The following is a 13,652-nucleotide window of genomic DNA, read 5'->3' on the forward strand; positions in this document are numbered from 1 at the left end:
AGCAAGTGGTTTACCACAAATCGATGCGCGTGTGCTGAAAAGAGCACCATGGGCGTGCTTGGCACGTCGTTTGGTAGAAATCCACATGCGCGCTCACCCAAAAGCAGCATGTGCATCCATAACTTGTGGTTTGGCAGAAAACAACGTGCGCTTCTACGGAAAGATGCATGTGCATGCTTAACAAGTGGTTTGGCACAAATCCATGCGCGTGTGCTTAAAAGAGCAGCATGGGCGTGCTTAGCACGTCGTTTGGTAGAAATCTACATGCGCGCTCACCCAAAAGCAGCATGTGCATGCATAACCTGTGGTTTGGCAGAAAACAACGTGCGCTTCTACGGAAAGATGCATGTGCATGCTCAACAAGTGGTTTGGCACAAATCCATGCGCGTGTGCTGAAAAGAGCAGCAAGGGCGTGCTTAGCACGTGGTTTGGTAGAAACCCACATGCGCGCTCTGCCATATGCAGCATGTGCATTCTTGGCTTGTGGTTTGGCAGAAAACAACGTGCGCGTCTACCAAAAGATGCATGTGCATGCTTAACAAGTGGTTTTGCACAAATCGATGCGCGTGTGTTGAAAAGAGCAGTTGGGCGTGCTTAGCTCGTGGTTTGGCAGAAATCCACATGCGCGCTCTGCCAAAAGCAGCATGTGCGTGCTTAGCTTGTGGTTTGGCAGAAAAGAACATGCGCGTCTACCAAAAGATGTATGTGCATGCTTAACAAGTGGTTAACCACAAATCAATGCGCGTGTGCTGAAAAGAGCAGCAAGGGCGTGCTTAGCACCTGGTTTTGTAGAAATCCACTTGCGCGCTCTGCCAAAAGCACCGTGTGCATGCTTAGCTTGTGGTTTGGCAGAAAACAACGTGCGCGTCTACCGATAGATGCATGTGCATGCTTAGCAAGTGGTTACCACAAATGGATGCGCGTGTGCTGAAAAGAGCACCATGGGCGTGCTTGGCACGTCGTTTGGTAGAAATCCACATGCGCGCTCACCCAAAAGCAGCATGGGCATGCATAACTTGTGGTTTGGCAGAAAACAACGTGCGCTTCTACGGAAAGCTGCATGCGCATGCTTAACAAGTGGTTTGGCACAAATCCATGCGCGTGTGCTAAAAAGAGCAGCAAGGGCGTGCTTAGCACGTAGTTTGGTAGAAATCCACGTGCGCGCTATGCCAAAAGCAGCATGTGCATGCGTAACTTGTGGTTTGGCAGAAAACAACGTCCGCGTCTACCAAAAGATGCATGTGCATGCTTAACAAGTGGTCTACCACAAACCGATGCGCGTGTGCTGAAAAGAGCAGCATGGGCGTGCTTGGCTCGTCGTTTGGCAGAAATCCACGTGCGCGCTCTGCCAAAAGCTGCATGTGCATGCTTAGCTTGTGGTTTGGCAGAAAAGAACGTGCGCGTCTACCAAAAGATGCATGTGCATGCTTAACAAGTGGTTTACCACAAATCAATGCGCGTGTGCTGAAAAGAGCAGAATGGGCGTGCTTAGCACGTGGTTTGGTAGAAACCCACATGCGCGCTCTGCCATATGCAGCATGTGCATTCTTGGCTTGTGGTTTGGCAGAAAACAACGTGCCCGTCTACCGAAAATGCATGTGCATGCTTAACAAGTGGTTTTGCACAAATCGATGCCCGTGTGTTGAAAAGAGCAGCATGGGCGCGCTTAGCACGTGGTTTGGTAGAAATCCACATGCGCGCTCTGCCAAAAGCAGCATGTGCGTGCATAACTTGTGGTTTGGCAGAAGACAACGTTCATGTCTACCAAAGATGCATGTGCATGCTTAACAAGTGGTTTGGCACAGATCCATGCGCGCGTGCTGAAAAGAGTAGCATGGGCGTGTTTGGCACGTCGCTTGGCAGAAATCCACGTGCGTGCTCTGCGAAAAGCTGCATGTGCATGCTTAGCTTGTGGTTTGGCAGAAAAGTACGTGCGCGTCTACCAAAAGATGCATGTGCATGCTTAACAAGTGGTTTAACACAAATCAATGCGCGTGTGCTGAAAAGAGCAGCATGGGCGTGCATAGCACGTGGTTTGGTAGAAATCGACGTGCGCGCTCTGCCAAAAGCGGCATGTGCATGCATAACTTGTGGTTTGGCAGAAAACAACGTCCGCTTCTACCAAAAGATGCATGTGCATGCTTAACAAGTGGTTTACCACAAATCTATGCGCGTGTGCTGAAAAGAGCAGCAAGGGCGTGCTTAGCACGCGGTTTTGTAGAAATCCACTTGCGCGCTCTGCCAAAAGCACCGTGTGCATGCTAAGCATGTGGTTTGGCAGAAAACAACGTGTGCGTCTACCGATAGATGCATGTGCATGCTTAGCAAGTGGTTTACAATAAATCGATGCGCGTGTGCCGAAAAGAGCACCATGGGCGTGCTTGGCACGTCGTTTGGTAGAAATCCACATGCGCGCTCACCCAAAAGCAGCATGTGCATGCATAACTTGTGGTTTGGCAGAAAACGTGCGCTTCTACGGAAAGAAGCATGTGCATGCTTAACAAGTGGTTTGGCACAAATCCATGTGCGTGTGCTAAAAAAGAGCATCAAGGGCGTGCTTAGCACGTGGTTTGGTAGAAATCCACGTGCGCGCTCTGCCATATGCAGCATGTGCATGCTTAGCTTGTGGTTTGGCAGAAAACAACGTGCGCGTCTAACGAAAGATGCATGTGCATGCTTAACAAATTGTTTGGCACAAATCTATGCGCGTGTGCTGAAAAGAGCAGCAAGGGCGTGCTTAGCACGTGGTTTTGTAGAAATCCACTTGCGCGCTCTGCCAAAAGCACCCTGTGCATGCTTAGCTTGTGGTTCGGCAGAAAACAACGTGCGCGTCTACCGATAGATGCATGTGCATGCTTAGCAAGTTGTTTACCGTAAATCAATGCGCGTGTGCTGAAAAGAGCACCATGACCGTGCTTGGCACGTCGTTTGGTAGAAATCCACATGCACGCTCACCCAAAAGCAGCATGTGCATGCATAACTTGTGGTTTGGTAGAAAACAACGTGCGCTTCTACGGAAAGATGCATGTGCATGCTTAACAAGTGGTTTGGCACAAATCCATGCGCGTGTGCTAAAAAGAGCAGCAAGGGCGTGCTTAGCACGTGGTTTGGTAGAAATCCACGTGCGCGCTCTGCCAAAAGCAGCATGTGCATGCTTAAGAAGTGGTTTGGCACAAATCGATGCGCGTGTGCTTAAAAGAGCAGCATGGGCGTGCTTAGCACGTCGTTTGGTAGAAATCCACATGCGCGCTCACCCAAAAGCAGCATGTGCATGCATAACCTGTGGTTTGGCAGAAAACAACGTGCGCTTCTACGGAAAGATGCATGTGCATGCTCAACAAGTGGTTTGGCACAAATCCATGCGCGTGTGCTGAAAAAAAGCAGCAAGGGCGTGCTTAGCACGTGGTTTGGTAGAAACCCACATGCGCGCTCTGCCATATGCAGCATGTGCATTCTTGGCTCGTGGTTTGGCAGAAAACAACGTGCGCGTCGACCAAAAGATGCATGTGCATGCTTAACAAGTGGTTTTGCACAAATCGATGCGCGTGTGTTGAAAAGAGCAGTTGGGCGTGCTTAGCTCGTGGTTTGGCAGAAATCCACATGCGCGCTCGGCCAAAAGCAGCATGTGCGTGCTTAGCTTGTGCTTTGGCAGAAAAGAACGTGCGCGTCTACCAAAAGATGTATGTGCATGCTTAACAAGTGGTTAACCACAAATCAATGCGCGTGTGCTGAAAAGAGCAGCAAGGGCGTGCTTAGCACCTGGTTTTGTAGAAATCCACTTGCGCGCTCTGCCAAAAGCACCGTGTGCATGCTTAGCTTGTGGTTTGGGAGAAAACAACGTGCGCGTCTAACGAAAGATACCTGTGCATGCTTAACAAGTTCTTTGGCACAAATCCGTGCGCGTGTGGTGAAAAGAGCAGCAAGGGCGTGCCATGCACGTGGTTTAGTAGAAATCCACGTGCACGCTCTGCCAAAAGCTGCATGTGCATGCTGAGCTGGTGGTTTGGCAGAAAACAACGTGCGCGTCTACCAAAAGATGCACGTGCATGCTTAACATGTCGTTCACCTCAAATCGATGCGCGTGTGCTGAAAAAAGTTGCATGGACGTGCTTAGTACGTGGTTTGGTAGAAATCCACGTGCGCGCTCTGCCAAAAGCACCATGTGCATGCATAACTTGTGGTTTCGCAGAAAACAACGTCCGCGTCTACCAAAAGATGCACGTGCATACTTAACAAGTGGTTTACCACACATCGATGCGCGTGTGCTCTCAAGGGTAGCATGGGCATGCTTGGCACGTCGCTTGGCAGAAATCCACGTGCTCGCTCTGCCAAAAGCTGCATATGCATGCTTAGCTTGTGGTTTGGCAGAAAACAACGTGCGCGTCTAACGAAAGATGCATGTGCATGCTTAACAAGTGGTTTACCACAAATCAATGCGCGTGTGCTGAAAAGAGCAGAATGGGCGTGCTTAGCACGTGGTTTGGTAGAAACCCACATGCGCGCTCTGCCATATGCAGCATGTGCATTCTTGGCTTGTGGTTTGGCAGAAAACAACGTGCCCGTCTACCGAAAATGCATGTGCATGCTTAACAAGTGGTTTTGCACAAATCGATGCCCGTGTGTTGAAAAGAGCAGCATGGGCGCGCTTAGCACGTGGTTTTGTAGAAATTCACTTGCGCGCTCTGCCAAAAGCAGCATGTGCATGCTTAACAAGTGGTTTGGCACAAATCGATGCGCGTGTGCGGAAAAGAGCAGCATGGGCGTGCTTAGCACGTCGTTTGGTAGAAATCCACATGCGCGCTCACCCAAAAGCAGCATGTGCATGCATAACTTGTGGTTTGGCAGAAAACGTGCGCTTCTACGGAAAGAAGCATGTGCATGCTTAACAAGTGGTTTGGCACAAATACATGTGCGTGTGCTAAAAAAGAGCATCAAGGGCGTGCTTAGCACGTGGTTTGGTAGAAATCCACGTGCGCGCTCTGCCATATGCAGCATGTGCATGCTTAGCTTGTAGTTTGGCAGAAAACAACGTGCGCGTCTAACGAAAGATGCACGTGCATGCTTAACATGTCGTTCACCTCAAATCGATGCGCGTGTGCTGAAAAAAGTTGCATGGACGTGCTTAGTACGTGGTTTGGTAGAAATCCACGTGCGCGCTCTGCCAAAAGCACCATGTGCATGCATAACTTGTGGTTTCGCAGAAAACAACGTCCGCGTCTACCAAAAGATGCACGTGCATACTTAACAAGTGGTTTACCACACATCGATGCGCGTGTGCTCTAAAGGGTAGCATGGGCATGCTTGGCACGTCGCTTGGCAGAAATCCACGTGCGCGCTCTGCCAAAAGCTGCATGTGCATGCTTAGCTTGTGGTTTGGCAGAAAACGTGCGCTTCTACGGAAAGAAGCATGTGCATGCTTAACAAGTGGTTTGGCACAAATCCATGTGCGTGTGCTAAAAAAGAGCATCAAGGGCGTGCTTAGCACGTGGTTTGGTAGAAATCCACGTGCGCGCTCTGCCATATGCAGCATGTGCATGCTTAGCTTGTGGTTTGGCAGAAAACAACGTGCGCGTCTAACGAAAGATGCATGTGCATGCTTAACAAATTGTTTGGCACAAATATATGCGCGTGTGCTGAAAAGAGCAGCAAGGGCGTGCTTAGCACGTGGTTTTGTAGAAATCCACTTGCGCGCTCTGCCAAAAGCACCCTGTGCATGCTTAGCTTGTGGTTTGGCAGAAAACAACGTGCGCGTCTACCGATAGGTGCATGTGCATGCTTAGCAAGTGGTTTACCACAAATCGATGCGCGTGTGCTGAAAAGAGCACCATGGGCGTGCTTGGCACGTCGTTTGGTAGAAATCCACATGCGCGCTCACCCAAAAGCAGCATATGCATCCATAACTTGTGGTTTGGCAGAAAACAACGTGCGCTTCTACGGAAAGATGCATGTGCATGCTTAACAAGTGGTTTGGCACAAATCCATGCGCGTGTGCTAAAAAGAGCAGCAAGGGCGTGCTTAGCACGTGGTTTGGTAGAAATCCACGTGCGCGCTCTGCCAAAAGCAGCATGTGCATGCTTAAGAAGTGGTTTGGCACAAATCGATGCGCGTGTGCTTAAAAGAGCAGCATGGGCGTGCTTAGCACGTCGTTTGGTAGAAATCCACATGCGCGCTCACCCAAAAGCAGCATGTGCATGCATAACCTGTGGTTTGGCAGAAAACAACGTGCGCTTCTACGGAAAGATGCATGTGCATGCTCAACAAGTGGTTTGGCACAAATCCATGCGCGTGTGCTGAAAAGAGCAGCAAGGGCGTGCTTAGCACGTGGTTTGGTAGAAACCCACATGCGCGCTCTGCCATATGCAGCATGTGCATTCTTGGCTTGTGGTTTGGCAGAAAACAACGTGCGCGTCTACCAAAAGATGCATGTGCATGCTTAACAAGTGGTTTTGCACAAATCGATGCGCGTGTGTTGAAAAGAGCAGTTGGGCGTGCTTACCTCGTGGTTTGGCAGAACTCCACATGCGCGCTCTGCCAAAAGCAGCATGTGCGTGCTTAGCTTGTGGTTTGGCAGAAAAGAACGTGCGCGTCTACCAAAAGATGTATGTGCATGCTTAACAAGTGGTTAACCACAAATCAATGCGCGTGTGCTGAAAAGAGCAGCAAGGGCGTGCTTAGCACCTGGTTTTGTAGAAATCCACTTGCGCGCTCTGCCAAAAGCACCGTGTGCATGCTTAGCTTGTGGTTTGTGAGAAAACAACGTGCGCGTCTAACGAAAGATACGTGTGCATGCTTAACAAGTTCTTTGGCACAAATCCGTGCGCGTGTGGTGAAAAGAGCATCAAGGGCGTGCCATGCACGTTGTTTAGTAGAAATCCACGTGCACGCCCTGCCAAAAGCTGCATGTGCATGCTGAGCTGGTGGTTTGGCAGAAAACAACGTGCGCGTCTACCAAAAGATGCACGTGCATGCTTAACATGTCGTTCGCCTCAAATCGATGCGCGTGTGCTGAAAAAAGTTGCATGGACGTGCTTAGTACGTGGTTTGGTAGAAATCCACGTGCGCGCTCTGCCAAAAGCACCATGTGCATGCATAACTTGTGGTTTCGCAGAAAACAACGTCCGCGTCTACCAAAAGATGCACGTGCGTGCTTAACGAGTGGTTTGGCACAAATCCATGCGCGTGTGCTGAAAAGAGCAGCAAGGGCGTGCTTAGCACGTGGTTTGGTAGAAACCCACATGCGCGCTCTGCCAAAAGCTGCATGTGCATGCTTAGCTTGTGGTTTGGCAGAAAACAACGTGCGCGTCTAACGAAACATACGTGTGCATGCTTAACAAGTTGTTTAGCACAAATCCATGCGCGTGTGCTGAAAAGAGCAGCAAGGGCATGCTTAGCACGTGGTTTGGTAGAAATCAACGTGCGCGCTATGCCAAAAGCAGCATGTGCATGCGTAACTTGTGTTTTGGCAGAAAACAACGTTCGCGTCTACCAAAAGATGCATGTGCATGCCTAACAAGTGGTTTACCACAAATCAATGCGCGTGTGCTGAAAAGAGCAGCATGGGCGTGCTTAGCACGTGGTTTGGTAGAAATCGACGTGCGCGCTCACCCAAAAGCAGCATGTGCATGCATAACTTGTGGTTTGGCAGAAAACAACATCCGCGTCTACCAAAAGATGCATGTGCATGCTTAACAAGTGGTTTACCACAAATCGACGCGTGTGTGCTGAAAAGAGCAGCATGGGCGTGCTTGGCACGTCGTTTGGCAGAAATCCACGTGCGCGCTCTGTCAAAAGCTGCATGCGCGTGCTTAGCTTGTGGTTTGGCAGAAAATACGTGCGCGTCTACCAAAAGATGCATGTGCATGCTTAACAAGTGGTTTACCACAAATCAATGCGCGTGTGCTGAAAAGAGCAGCATGGGCGTGCTTCGCACGTCGTTTGGCAGAAATCCACGCGCGCGCTCTGCCAAAAGCAGCATGTGCATGCTTATCTTGTGGTTTCGCAGAAAACAACGTCCGCGTCTACCAAAAGATGCACGTGCATACTTAACAAGTGGTTTACCACACATCGATGCGTGTGTGCTGAAAAGAGCACGATGGGCGTGCATGGCACGTCGTTTGGTAGAAATCCCCATGCGCGCTCACCCAAAAGCAGCATGTGCATGCATAACTTGTGGTTTGGAAGAAAACAACGTGCGCTTCTACGGAAAGATGCATGTGCATGCTTAACAAATGGTTTGGCACAAATCCATGCGCGCGTGCTGAAAAGAGCAGCATGGGCATGCTTGGCCCGTCGCTTGGCAGAAATCCACGTGCGCGCTCAGCCAAAAGCTGCATGTGCATGCTTAGCTTGTGGTTTGGCAGAAAACAACGTGCTCTTCTACGGAAAGATGCATGTACATGCTTAACAAGTGGTTTGGCTCAAATCCATGCGCGTGTGCTAAAAAGAGCAGGAAGGCCGTGCTTAGCACGTGGTTTGGTAGAAATCCACGTGCACGCTCTGCCATATGCAGCATGTGCATGCTTGGCTTGTGGTTTGGCAGAAAACAAGGCGCGCGTCTACCGAAAGACGCATGTGCATGCTTAACATGTCGTTTACCTCAAATCGATGCGCGTGTTCTCTAAAGGGTAGCATGGGCATGCTTGGCACGTCGCTTGGCAGAAATCCACGTGCGCGCTCTGCCAAAAGCTGCATGTGCATGCTTAGCTTGTGGTTTGGCAGAAAACAACGTGCGCGTCTAACGAAAGATGCATGTGCATGCTTAAAAAATTTTTTGGCACAAATCTATGCGCGTGTGCTGAAAAGAGCAGCAAGGGCGTGCTTAGCACGTGGTTTTGTAGAAATCCACTTGCGCGCTCTGCCAAAAGCAGCATGTGCATGCTTAACAATTGGTTTGGCACAAATCGATGCGCGTGTGCTGAAAAGAGCAGCATGGGCGTGCTTAGCACGTCGTTTGGCAGAAATCCACGTGCGTGCTCTGCCAAAAGCTGCATGTGCATGCTTAGCTTGTGGTTTGGCAGAAAACAACGTGCGCGTCTAACGAAAGATACGTGTGCATGCTTGACAAGTGGTTTTGCACAAGTCGATGCGCGTGTGCTTAAAAGAGCACCATGGGCGTGCTTAGAAGGTGGTTTGGTAGAAATCCACATGCGCGCTCTGCCAAAAGCAGCATGTGCGTGCATAATTTGTGGTTTGGCAGAAGACAACGTCCGTGTCTACCAAAGATGCATGTACATGCTTAACAAGTGGCTTGGCACAGATCCATGCGCGTGTGCTGAAAAGAATAGCATGGGCGTGTTTGGCACGTCGCTTGGCAGAAATCCTCGTGCGTACTCTGCCAAAAGCTGCATGTGCATGCTTAGCTTGTGGTTGGGCAGAAAACAACGTGCGCGTCTAACGAAAGATACGTGCGCATGCTTAACAAGTTCTTTGGCACAAATCCGTGCGCGTGTGCTGAAAAGAGCAGCAAGGGCGTGCTAAGCACGTGGTTTAGTAGAAATCCACGTGCACACTCTGCCAAAAGCTGCATGTGCATGCTGAGCTGGTGGTTTGGAAGAAAACAACGTGCGCGTCTACCAAAAGATGCACGTGCATGCTTAACATGTCGTTTACCTCAAATCGATGCGCGTGTGCTGAAAAAAGTAGCATGGACGTGCTTAGTACGTTGTTTGGTAGAAATCCACGTACGCGCTCTGCCAAAAGCAGCATGTGCATGCATAACTTGTGGTTTCGCAGAAAACAACGTCCGCGTGTACCAAAAGATGCTTGTGCATGCTTAACAAATTGTTTGGCACAAATCTATGCGCGTGTGCTGAAAAGAGCAGCAAGGGCGTGCTTAGCAAGTGGTTTTATAGAAATTCACTTGCGCGCTCTGACAAAAGCAGCATGTGCATGCTTAAGAATTGGTTTGGCAGAAAACAACGTGCGCTTCTACGGAAAGATCCATGTGCTTGCTTAACAAGTGGTTTGGCACAAATCCATGCGCGTGTGCTGAAAAGAGCAGCAAGGGCGTGCTTAGCACGTGGTTTGGTAGAAACCCACATGCGCGCTCTGCCATATGCAGCATGTGCATGCTTGGCTTTTGGTTTGGCAGAAAGCAACGTGCGCGTCTACTGAAAGATGCATGTGCATGCTTAACAAGTGGTTTTGCACAAATCGTTGCGCGTGTGTTGAAAAGAGCAGCATGGGCGTGCTTAGCACGTGGTTTGGTAGAAATCCACATGCGCGCTCTGCCAAAAGCAGCATGTGCGTGCATAACTTGTGGTTTGGCAGAAGACAACGTCCGTGTCTACCAAAGATGCATGTGCATGCGTAACAAGTGGTTTGGCACAGATCCATGCGCGTGTGCTGAAAAGAGTAGCATGGGCGTGTTTGGCACGTCGCTTGGCAGAAATCCACGTGCGCGCTCTGCCAAAAGCTGCATGTGCATGCTTAGCTTGTGGTTTGGCAGAAAACAACGTGCGCGTCTAACGAAACATAAGTGTGCATGCTTAACAAGTTGTTTAGCACAAATCCATGCGCGTGTGCTGAAAAGAGCAGCAAGGGCATGCTTAGCACGTGGTTTGGTAAAAATCAACGTGCGCGCTATGCCAAAAGCAGCATGTGCATGCGTAACTTGTGGTTTGGCAGAAAACAACGTCCGCGTCTACCAAAAGATGCATGTGCATGCTTAACAAGTGGTCTACCACAAATCGATGCGCCTGTGCTGAAAAGAGCAGCATGGGCGTGCTTGGCTCGTCGTTTGGCAGAAATCCACGTGCGCGCTCTGCCAAAAGCTGCATGTACATGCTTAGCTTGTGGTTTGGCAGAAAAGAACGTGCGCGTCTACCAAAAGATGCATGTGCATGCTTAACAAGTGGTTTACCACAAATCAATGCGCGTGTGCTGAAAAGAGCAGAATGGGCGTGCTTAGCACGTGGTTTGGTAGAAACCCACATGCGCGCTCTGCCATATGCAGCATGTGCATTCTTGGCTTGTGGTTTGGCAGAAAAAACGTGCCAGTCTACCGAAAGATGCATGTGCATCCTTAACAAGTGGTTTTGCACAAATCGATGCGCGTGTGTTGAAAAGAGCAGCATGGGCGTGCTTAGCACGTGGTTTGGTAGAAATCCACATGCGCGCTCTCTGCCAAAAGCAGCATGTGCGTGCATAACTTGTGGTTTGGCAGAAGACAACGTCCATGTCTACCAAAGATGCATGTGCATGCTTAACAAGTGGTTTGGCACAGATCCATGCGCGTGTGCTGAAAAGAGTAGCATGGGCGTGTTTGGCACGTCGCTTGGCAGAAATCCACGTGCGTGCTCTGCGAAAAGCTGCATGTGCATGCTTAGCTTGTGGTTTGGCAGAAAAGAACGTGCGCGTCGACCAAAAGATGCATGTGCATGCTTAACAAGTGGTTTAACACAAATCAATGCGCGTGTGCTGAAAAGAGCAGCATGGGCGTGCATAGCACGTGGTTTGGTAGAAATCGACGTGCGCGCTCTGCCAAAAGCAGCATGTGCATGCATAACTTGTGGTTTGGCAGAAAACAACGTCCGCTTCTACCAAAAGATGCATGTGCATGCTTAACAAGTGGTTTACCACAAATCTATGCGCGTGTGCTGAAAAGAGCAGCAAGGGCGTGCTTAGCACGCGGTTTTTTAGAAATCCACTTGCGCGCTCTGCCAAAAGCACCGTGTGCATGCTAAGCATGTGGTTTGGCAGAAAACAACGTGTACGTCTACCGATAGATGCATGTGCATGCTTAGCAAGTGGTTTACAATAAATCGATGCGCGTGTGCTGAAAAGAGCACCATGGGCGTGCTTGGCACGCCGTTTGGTAGAAATCCACATGCGCGCTCACCCAAAAGCAGCATGTGCATGCATAACTTGTGGTTTGGCAGAAAACGTGCGCTTCTACGGAAAGAAGCATGTGCATGCTTAACAAGTGGTTTGGCACAAATCCATGTGCGTGTGCTAAAAAAGAGCATCAAGGGCGTGCTTAGCACGTGGTTTGGTAGAAATCCACGTGCGCGCTCTGCCATATGCAGCATGTGCATGCTTAGCTTGTGGTTTGGCAGAAAACAACGTGCGCGTCTAACGAAAGATGCATGTGCATGCTTAACAAATTGTTTGGCACAAATCTATGCGCGAGTGCTGAAAAGAGCAGCAAGGGCGTGCTGAGCACGTGGTTTTGTAGAAATCCACTTGCGCGCTCTGCCAAAAGCACCCTGTGCATGCTTAGCTTGTGGTTTGGCAGAAAACAACGTGCGCGTCTACCGATAGATGCATGTGCATGCTTAGCAAGTGGTTTACCACAAATCGATGCGCGTGTGCTGAAAAGAGCACAATTGGCGTTTTTGGCACGTCGTTTGGTAGAAATCCACATGCGCGCTCACCCAAAAGCAGCATGTGCATGCATAACTTGTGGTTTGGCAGAAAACAACGTGCGCTTCTACGGAAAGATGCATGTGCATGCTTAACAAGTGGTTTGGCACAAATCTAAGCGCGTGTGCTAAAAAGAGCAGCAAGGGCGTGCTTAGCACGTGGTTTGGTAGAAATCCACGTGCGCGCTCTGCCATATGCAGCATGTGCATGCTTGGCTTGTGGTTTGGCAGAAAACAACGCGCGCGTCTACCGAAAGATGCATGTGCATGCTTAACAAGTGGTTTTGCAGAAATCGATGCGCGTTTGCTGAAAAGAGCAGCATGGGCGTGCTTAGAAGGTGGTTTGGTAGAAATCCACATGCGCGCTCTGCCAAAAGCAGCATGTGCGTGCATAACTTGTGGTTTGGCAGAAGACAACGTCCGTGTCTACCAAAGATGCATGTGCATGCTTAACAAGTGGTTTGGCACAGATCCATGCGCGTGTGCTGAAAAGAGTAGCATGGGCGTGTTTGGCACGTCGCTTGGCAGAAATCCACGTGCGTGCTCTGCCAAAAGCTGCATGTGCACGCTTAGCTTGTGGTTTGGCAGAAAACAACGTGCGCGTCTAACGAAAGATGCGTGTGCATGCTTAACAAGTTCTTTGGCACAAATCCGTGCGCGTGTGCTGAAAAGAGCAGCAAGGGCGTGCTAAGCACGTGGTTTAGTAGAAATGCACGTGCACGCTCTGCCAAAAGCTGCATGTGCATGCTGAGCTTGTGGTTTGGCAGAAAACAACGTGCGCGTTTACCAAAAGATGCACGTGCATGCTTAACATGTCGTTTACCTCAAATCGATGCGCGTGTGCTCTAAAGGGTAGCATGGGCATGCTTGGCACGTCGCTTGGCAGAAATCCACGAGCGCGCTCTGCCAAAAGCTGCATGTGCATGCTTAGCTTGTGGTTTGGCAGAAAACAACGTGCGCGTCTAACGAAAGATGCATGTGCATGCTTAACAAATTGTTTGGCACAAATCTATGCGCGTGTGCTGAAAAGAGCAGCAAGGGCGTGCTTAGCACGTGGTTTTGTAGAAATCCACTTGCGCGCTCTGCCAAAAGCAGCATGTGCATGCTTAACAAGTGGTTTGGCACAAATCGATGCGCGTGTGCTGAAAAGAGCGGCATGGGCGTGCTTAGCACGTCGTTTGGCAGAAATCCACGTGCGTGCTCTGCCAAAAGCTGCATGTGCATGCTTAGCTTGTGGTTTGGCAGAAAACAACGTGCGCGTCTAACGAAAGATACGTGTGCATGCTTAAC

Source organism: Dermacentor variabilis, chromosome 3 (assembly GCF_050947875.1).
Source record: "Dermacentor variabilis isolate Ectoservices chromosome 3, ASM5094787v1, whole genome shotgun sequence".
NCBI lineage: Eukaryota > Metazoa > Arthropoda > Arachnida > Ixodida > Ixodidae > Dermacentor > Dermacentor variabilis.